The sequence below is a fragment of the Camelus ferus genome, chromosome 9, assembly GCF_009834535.1.
Source record: "Camelus ferus isolate YT-003-E chromosome 9, BCGSAC_Cfer_1.0, whole genome shotgun sequence".
NCBI classification, from domain to species: domain Eukaryota; kingdom Metazoa; phylum Chordata; class Mammalia; order Artiodactyla; family Camelidae; genus Camelus; species Camelus ferus.
The window spans coordinates 16,122,143-16,131,966 of record NC_045704.1 but is presented as its reverse complement, the minus strand read 5'-3'; positions in this window follow the sequence as shown (position 1 = coordinate 16,131,966).

Genomic DNA, 9,824 nt, shown 5'->3' with positions numbered 1-9,824 from the left:
AGGAGAGCTCTGCTTCACATCTCCCCATTCAGGAACCAGGATGACAGGGCCAGCCACTGTACAGGGAAAGGGAGGGCACCTAGCAAGACACGCACTGGCTTTTAAGGGCTTCCACCAGGAAGTGACACTCCTACTCTAAGTTCATTGGCCAAAGCAAGTCACACGGCACAATCCAATGTCAAGAGCACTGGGCAGGTGCATTCCTACCACGTGCCCAGAATAGGGAGAACCAAAATATGTACAGTCAATGCACCTTCAGGATTCACACCTGAGCCCACACTCTCAACCACATAGTTTCCTGAGAGAAATTCCCAGGCAGGCCTGCCCTCCCCTATCTATTCAATCAATGACTCATTCATTCATTCAACAAGTGCTGGACCACAGTGGTGGGGGTGGACTGGGGGAATTTTTTTTTATTCATCAATTCAACAAACATTTATTGATCACCTGTTGTGTGCAGCTGTTTGAGGCTCTGAGGAGGTAGTCGTGAACAAAACACACAGAGATCCCTGACCTTGGAGAGCTGACAACAAACAGCATCGAATGTCCAGGGGGGATGATGTTCTGAGGGAGAACCGAACAGGTGCTGAGGAAGCTGGGGTACCAGAGTGGGGGAACCCCCAGGTGCCTGCTTTGCCTACGAGGTTTAAGGAGTAGTGGTGACGTTCACACTGCAAGAGGGCCAGGTTTGCAAGAAATGACAACATACGTTCACACAAAAGCTTGTACCCAGGAGTGGGTATAGCTCAGTGGTAGAGCATGTGCTTAGCATACACGAGGTCCTGGGTTCAATTCCCAGCACCTCCATGTTTGATGATAGCAAAAAATATATAAAATAAAATAAAAACTTGCACACAAATGTTAGAGAAGCATTTGACTATTCAAAATAGTCAAAAAGTGAAAACAACCCAAATGTCCCTCAGCAGATGAATGGATAAACAAAGTACAACCTATCCATACCATGAAATATTGTTTGGGCATTAAAAAGGAATAAAATATTAATTCATGTTACAACATGGAACCTTGAGGACGTTATGCTGAGTGAAAGAAGCCAAACACGAAAGACTGCATACTGTACGATTCCACTCATGTGAACTGTCCAGAATAGGCAAGTCCATAGGGACAGAAAGCAGATTAATGTTTGCCAGGGGCTGGGAGGGAGGGGGGCATGGGTAGTGACTCCTAATGGGGACAGGGTTTCTTTGGGAGGTGGTGGAAGTGTTCTAAGATTGTTGTGATGATGATTGCATAACCCTATGAACATACGAAAAACATTGAGTTGTGCACTTTAAAGGAGTGAATTGTATGGTATGTGCACTGTATCTCAATAACACTGTTTTTAGAAAGGAAGGAAGGACGGAAGGTAGGAAGGAAGGAAGGAAAGAAGGAAGGAAGGGGTTTGGGAGGAAGAGAGAGATTTGGGAGGACAGTCTTGTGTTCAGTTCAGCGTGTTGGCAGAAGGCAGCTGGGGACCGAGGTTGGGAGTGTAGTCTTGGGGACAGTGAACGTGAGTGCACCCTGCAGCACGATCGCCCAGGAAATGTCATCTGTCACTGGTTAGGTATGGAATTACTGGATCCACTCTAGTTAGACTTGCATGCAGGACAGGGGTCACCACGGAGCCAGCAGGGGGCAGCAGAGGACCGCACAGTCCCACAGCCGAGCGCCCCGCCGCGTGGTGCCCCTGCGTCCACCCACCCTCAGTTTCCAGCCCTGACTTTAACCTTCTGGGCGCCCAGAGTCCACCCAGCTACCCTGGTGCTGAAACATGGGCGCCTCCTTCCCTCAATTTCTCTGGGGCAGGCTCCTGAACCAGTCCCCTAGTCTCCTGAGCTGGGATTTCCCTGCTCTCTACAGTGCAGCCCTGGGCCAGACCATCCTGTTTCTCCCTGTGCCTCCCCAACCTCCTACCTGGTCTCCTCCCACCCCGTCCCATCCTCCCAACAGAAAACAGCCCAGGGGAATCTTTCTAAAGCCCAGACTCGACAGCTGTCCCTCCCTGCTGGGACCCATCCTGGCCAAATCATTCAACTGCCTGTGAGGTCTGGCTCCTGGGGGTCTCTCAGCCTCACCTCTAAGACCCCTGCCCCTAACCCCTACCCTGTGGTCTATGGTCCAAGACACTGAATTCCTTCCAGAACCCTGCACATTCTCTTCCCTCTGCCTGGAGTATGCCTGCAGCCACACCACTCCACTCTAGCTGCCCCACTCCTATTCATCCTCCAGTCTCAACTTAGACACCTCTTCCTCCAGGAAGTCCTCCCTCACTCCCAAGCTGGGTCAGGTCCTCATTCTGAGTTCATATCCACCCCAACCCTGCCAACTCTGGGTCATCACTGGCTGGAGATGGGTTCATCTCCCCCACTGGACTATGAGCTCAGGGCACAGTCTTGCGTTCAGTTCAGCATGTTGGCAGAAGGCAGCTGGAGACCCTGGTTGCAGGTGTAGGCACAGCCAGGGCGGCCTCAGCCACTTGATGGGTCCCAGCACCACCCAGCCCAGGGCAGGCACAGAGCAGGGGCTCCAGGAATGTGTGTGGAATAAATGAACAGGTGTGGATTCTCATGGTCTGTATCCTTCCCTTTCTGTACCCAGCATCTCCATTCCTCATTGACAAGTGTTAATTGAGCAACTACTGTACACCAAGCTCTATTGAATGAACTGGGCACCAGAGACATGAAAATAAACCAGACTAGCCTCTACTCTCAGGGAACTCAAAGTCTAGTAGGGGAGGCAATATGGAAGCAAATGTAATAATAATTAATAATACACATTTACTGAACGTTTACTGAACACCATACACGGTGCTGAGTGCTTTACTTATTGCTCATTTTATCCTCAGAACGATTTTGTGAGGCAAGAGCTTTGATTATCCCTATTTTACAGACGCAGATACCGAGGCTGAGAAAGATCAGGTCACGCAGGTTGTTAAGAGACAAACTGGGAATGGAACCCAAATCTTTCTAACACCCAAGCTTTATCCTCTGCATGTTTCAGTCTGAAATGAAGGACTAAGATGTAATCCCCACCTACTAAAATGTCAGGGGTCTGTTTGTCCAAGCAGAGGGGTCTGAGGAGAGGGCACTGCTCAATCCAAAGGAGGTATCATTCTCAGATGGTGGAATTTCAGGCACTGGGTTCAGTGTTCGGCCCAATTAGGAAGAGACCAACGTCCTTGGCTGGAACTGGGAACCCCCAGGCTCCTTGGCTCTCCCCACCCAAGCTCTGCCCACCAGGGGTCACTGCCCACCACTACCAACTTCCCATGAGTCCACAGGCACCTCTGATTCTCAGGGCTGTGGCTCCTTGTTTGACAAATGAGGAAGTGGCTGCTTGGGGGAAGGAAGTATGTTGGGCCGTGACCAAGAGGGATTATGATTCATGGGGAAAACCCTTCTCTCCCAAACTCAACCGCTCTGTGTGCCAAAGGGCATTGCTCTCTGAAAGGGTCCGGCCGGGGTCAGGTGGCATAGGTAGCCTGGTCTCAGAAGTATCACCCTCCATACCTTTGATGGGGGTGCAGACTTTGTTCCCATACCTGGGGGTGGGGGGATGAGTCAAGACCAAGGTATTTTTATCTGCTGGACACCCTGGTGTTCCGTGGAAGAATTTAGTTGAGGAAATTGTTCCACTGATGGAACAAACATTTCAAAATATGGAATCGTTTTTGTATCTCGACACAAGGAAACTCTTGGGGGTGATGAAAGTGTCCTAAAACAAGATTTGGGGGATGGCTGCACAAGGTGAATTTTATGGGATGGAAATGATGCCCCCAGTGAAGCTGGTAAAAAGAGTCTACTATTTAGGAGGTGATTGGAAATTTGGACACTGACTGGGTATTTGAAGATACTAAAGAGGTCTTCATTATTCATTTTAACTTTTTACATGAAATAATGACACTGTGAGTATGTTTGTTTGTTTGTTTCTTTTTAGCAAGTCCTTATCTTTTAGAGATACAGGCTGAAGTATCTATGAATAAAATGATCCCATGACTGGAATTTGCTTTCAAATAAAATGGGAAAGGGTTTTGGGTGGGGGAAAGGAGACAAGATTGACCCAAGGTGGGAGATGGCTGTAGGGGGAAGGATGTTGTTCTGTTCTCCTCTGTTTTTGAGGAGTCTATAAAACTTGGAAGTTTTCCAGAATAAAAAAGTTTTTAGAAGGGGAGGGTACAGCTCAGTGGCAGAGCACATGCCTAGCATGCACGAGGTCCTGGGTTCAGTCCCCAGTGCCTCCATTAAAAATAAATAAATCCTTTTAAAAAACTAATTACCCCCCCCCAAAAAAAATAATTAATTAATTAAAGAAAATAGAAAATAAATACTTTTAAAATTGTTTTTGACCATAAGTCTAAATACAAGTCCAACTCCTTCCCACATTACAGATGGGAGACATGAGGCCCAGAAAGGAAGGACACCTAGCTGGGTTCCCTTTTCCCAGGTCCTCATAGCCCTTATGGGGTCCCCAAAGAACCCTGGCACCCTCTCTGCTCCCCTTCACCTCCCTAACTCTGCCTTTCACTTCCTGCCTTGAACTGCCTTCCAGAAAAGCCCAGCCCCTCACACATACCAAACCAGACCCCTGCAGCCCCTCACCCCACACTTAGAGTCTTCCCTTCTGCCTCTCATTGGCTCTCTTACCCCAAGCTGGGACTTACCATCACCCGACTCATCTTTAACCTGCCGTCTGGTGTACAAAGGTCCATTTTCTGGGTCCCCTGCTCTTTGTATAACCACCTCTTCCCATGATCCCCCTCCCTCACACAGCTCTAGCCACACCAAACCTCCTCCCTATCCTCACACTCATCCAGGACCCTCCTGCCTCAGGGCCTTTGCACTTGCTGAGACCTGCCAAAAACTCTCTTCCCCTAGATAGTCACAGTCCCCCGGGTCACCTCCTTCAGGTCTCTGCTCAAACGTCACCTCGTCAGAAAGGCCCTCTCCACCCTCCCTACCAAAAGAGCTGCCCCTGCCACTCCCCAACCTCTCCCCCTATTGAATATTTTTATAGCACTTATCTCCACCCGACAAGATACGCTCTATCAGTCTTTTAATTATTGCACATCTCCCTCCAATAGGATTTAGTCCCACAAGGGAAGTGATGTTGCCTGTATCCCCAGCACAGCCCGGCAGATAGTCAGTGTTTAACAAATATTTGTTAAATGATTAAAAGACTTGGAAAACCCCGGGTGAAGGAGGGGAGAGGGGGCAAGGGGTTGGGGAGGGACAGGTACCCAGGCAAAGGGAACAGCCTACTCAAAGGTCTGAGGCTTGACCTCCAACCCACTGTCCCCTTCTGCAGGGTAGCCCCGGTGTTCTTTTGAGGGTGAGGAATCAAGTGGGGGACGTGGGATAGAACAGCCTCCCCCCAATGCCCCCGCCCCCGCCCCCACCAGGACCAAGCCCAGAGTTGCCAGGCGGGCACAGGAAGCCACACCCTGAAGTCAGATCCATGAGTAAATATTGCAGCACCTCAGCCTCGCCCTGGACAGATAAGGGGAGGAGAAAAGGGGGGCCGGGAGGTCAGAAGCCTGCTTCAGCCAAGTTAAATGAGCAGCTCTAGCCAACCTCTCAGCTTCTAGGGCTCTGCCCAGGGGGACAGGACAAGGGTCCTGCCACGGGAGAACCGACCACTCATTCCATCTCACGAATATCGATGACGTCAGTGATGGGCGGGGTCTCAGCGGGGAGACAGAAGGAGGCCCAAATGGCCTCTGGCTCCCTAGGGAACAAACAATGAGGCTGGTGAGATAAGAGAGCCGGGTTGGGGGGAGAGAGTTGACAAAACAAGGTCAGAGAACCTTGTCACCAGCTGGCTGTGCAGAGTTCAAGACCTACCCATTCCAACCTCCTAAGGCTGCGGCCCCAAGTCTCAGTTTCCTTATCTGCAAAATGGGTTCTCAGGGAGGGAGGGTGGTCCCGGATGAGATAACAGGAAAAGCCCACAACGTCAAGTGAATAGTGTATCATTAGTAAAATATATCAACAATCCGACAGCTTCGCCCCTTCCTGGTCCAGGCATAACCACCCTCTGCCTGATCCAGAGCCATCCAATAGACATGATGCAAGCCACATATACACCTTAAAATGTTCCGGTATCACATGAAGAAAAGTAAAAAGAAATAGATGAAGGGGGAAGGTAATAGCTCAGTGGTAGAGCGCATGCTTAGCACGCACGTGGTCCTGGGTTCCATCCCAGTACCTGCAGTTAAAAAAAAAGAAACAGGTGAAATGAATTTATTTTACCCAGCGTAGGCAAAATGTTATCATTTTAACATGGACTCAGTATAAAAAGTGAATGATCTACTTTACATTCTTTTGTTTTTTTTCGGTCTGCAATAAATCTTCAGTATTTAGTGTGTGGGTTTTTTTCTTTTCACCTTCAGATTCTGGGGGTTTTTTCTCGGTTTTATTAACAAATCACCGACATACAGCACTGTATAGGTTTATGGTGTACAGCCTAATGGTTTGATTTACATCTGTTGTGAAATGATTATCACAACAGGGTTAGTTAAATTTATTATCTCATAGAGATACAATAAAAAGAAAAGAAAAACATTTTAAAATGTATAGATGTTATAAGAGATAAAATTTAATTAATACCTCCACCTCTCCTTCCTCATCCTCTCCCCAAAATTTTATCATAATTTTAATTATATCAATAATGAGTATTTGTATATAAGTTCATTTGTATCAATTTTTAGATTCCATGTATAAGTGATACCATATGATATTTGTCTTTCTCTCTCTGACTTACTTCACTTAATATGATAATCTCTAGGTCCAGCCATGTTGCTGGAAGTGGCATTATTTCATTCCTTTTGATGGCTGAGTAGTATTCCATTGTATATACAAGGAAACTCAAAACAAAGTGTTTGCATCATTACAACAATGTAAATATTGTTCACTGCAGAACCTGTTAGGATACTGTGATTATGTGCCCTTCCTTTTCTTAGTTGAAGTGTAATTGATCTACAATGTATGTTAGCTCCAGGTGCACAACATAGTGATTCAATATTTGTATATATTACAAAATGATCACCACTTTGGTGTGTACTCTTTACTCATAGCTCATCTCAATTCAGATAAGCTAGTGGTAGTGGCTACCAGATTGGACAGCACAGACTATTACAGTCACCTCCTTGCCTCTCAGCATCTGCCATCACCCCCCGCACAGTCTGTTCCCCACACGCAGCCAGAAGATCCTATTGACACCTAAGTCAACTCCCATCCCTCCTCTGTTTACATCCATCCCAGGGCTCCCATCTCAGAGTAAAAGCCAAAGTCCTCCTGTGACCCACAAAGCCCTGAATAATTTACCCTATTCCCTCTCTGCCCTCACTGACTCTGCTCCAGCTACAATGACCTCACACTCACCAAAACACTCCTGCCTCAGGGCCTTTGCACTTATGGTTCCCCCTCCCTGGAATGCTTTCCCCCCAGATTCAGTATGGCAATGTAGCCTCCTAAAACATCTTCTCTCTGTGCTTTATAAGCCAGTGCCCCAGACACCTCCAACCCTGCTTTCTTTTTCTCCACAGCATTATCTCCACCTGATATAATATTGTACCTGTTTGTATTTGTCAGTTGACTATCTCCCCAGACAAAAAAAGTCAGCTCTCTGGAGCAAGGGCTTTTGTCTTTCCTGTATGGGGCTGTAACCTGGAGCCTAGCACAGTGCCTGGTACGTAACAGATGCTCAATAAACGGTTGCTGAAAAGTTAATGAACAATGGAACCATGTACCCAGTTCCCACTCTGGGACAGGCCCAGCACTGAACTCTCCACCCACCTGCTCTCCCTCACCCTTGGAGGAATTCCAGGGAGGTCAGGGTCATGATCACCCACCACCTGCTTCCCAGACAAGCAAAGAAAGGGTCCTGTCCAGGACTGCCCGGTCTACTTCCTGCCCAGTTCTGGGCCTGGCACGTAGTAGGTGCTCAAGAAACTTCAGTGCTCAATTGGACCAAAATTCTGGGCTCATGTCTGGAGGCACCAGAGGCAGGGCCAGAGAGGTAGGGGCTGGGAGCAGATCAGGAAGGGTCGGGTGATGCTGGGGGAGGTAGGGAGCCCTGGTGGAGTAGGACAAAAGCCAGGACCTGCCTCAAGACTCTCAGAGCCACAGCCTCTTCTCACTCCTCGGCCAGACGGCAAGTTATCAGAAACCCAGGCCTCCCTGGAGACTCCTCTCTGTGTCATCCACACCCGGTGTCCGGTTCCACAGACACTCTCTGATCCTCTGCTCTGCACCCGATCCCGTGCTGGGTGGTGCTGGGGACACAGTGGCAACCAAAGCAGCTGTGGTCCTGCCCTCCCACAACTCATAGTCCTGTTGAAGAAACAGACCCACCCTCTGAGAGTGAGGACCCAGCGTGGTCAGGGTGAGGACTGGGGATCAAGGGCATATCTAACCCTGTCTGAGAGTCCAGGAGGGCTTCCTGGAAGAGGAGGAGTTGTTGAATAGGCAATGAAATAGAGCAGAGGGAAACAAGGATATGCTGGGTGGAGAGAGGGCAAGTGAGGCAGAATAACTGGAACAGAGAGTTTCCAGAAGGAAGGGATGTTCCATGAGGCTGGTCAAATGGGCAGGGCCAGGCCATGCACGGCCCAGTGGGCCACCATGAGGAGTTGGGTTTTCTCCTGAGGATGCCAAGGAGTCATAGCAGGTTCTGAGTACCAAGATGGGGCCAAACCAAGGCCAGAGATCAGGGAGGAGTTGAGGAGGGGAAGCCAGACAAGGAGCTGTGGGGAAAGGGGGGTGGGGGGGTGGGAGGACATGGACCCAGGGACAGAGACAAAGGCACACAAGGAAGAGATATTTAAGAGGCAGGCATGAGAGGGTGTGGTGTGAGGGGTTGGGGGGGGGAATTGGACATCAAGGACGAGACCCAGTCTCTCTGTCCCAGTGACAGGTGGACAGTGGCGCCATCCCTGATAAAAGGACAAGGAGGAGGAGGAGCAGGTCGGGGGGAAGATGCCGAGGTCAGTTTGGGACGGGGTGAGGGAGAGGTTCCCAGGGACATCCGGGGGAGGCATTCTGAATGACACTGGGACAAGTTCCCAGGGCTCAGGGGAGAGGGCTGGGCCAGGACAGAGAAGGGTAAGGTGAGGTTGCAGGAGGGATGGGGGGAGCAGAAGGAGCCAGGTCACCCACAACGCATCTGGCCACCCCCACCCCTCTCACCTAGCACCACCCCCCATGTCAGAGCCCCGCCCTGCCCCTGCCAGGGCAGCTCAGGACACGGTGCTGGAGGAGCAAACCAGGACAGGTGAGCTGCAGGTATGGCCCCCTGCCCAGAAGCTGGATGCTGGGGCCTCAGAGAGACCAGGACCCAGAAGCCACCAAGATGTTGATAATAACACATTTGTTAGGAACACCCTTCCTAGATCCCCCATGGCTCCTGCCCAAGGTCACCTTCCCAGAGACATCCTCCCTCAGCCCCTCCTCTGCCCCCAATTTCAAAATTACAAGCCCCCTTCTCAGCTTTGTTTTTCTCCTGAGCACTTATCTCCATCAACATGGAATAGATTTTCTGTTTATGTGTTAATCCCACAATTGTCAGCACGATGAAGAGAGGGATTTTACCCACCAGCCACTAGAACAGCGCCTGGCAGGCAGTCTCTGCTCATTAAATATTTGTAGCATAAATGAATGAGTGATTTATTGCGTTTTTGCTCCATGTCTGCCATCATCGTAAGTACTTCATACAAGTTCACTCATTTGATCCTTACAACCCCATGAGATGGGTACAAGCATCACTCCCATTTTACAGATGAGGAAACCAAGGCCTGGCAGGCTCCATAACTTGCCCAGGGTCATGGAGGC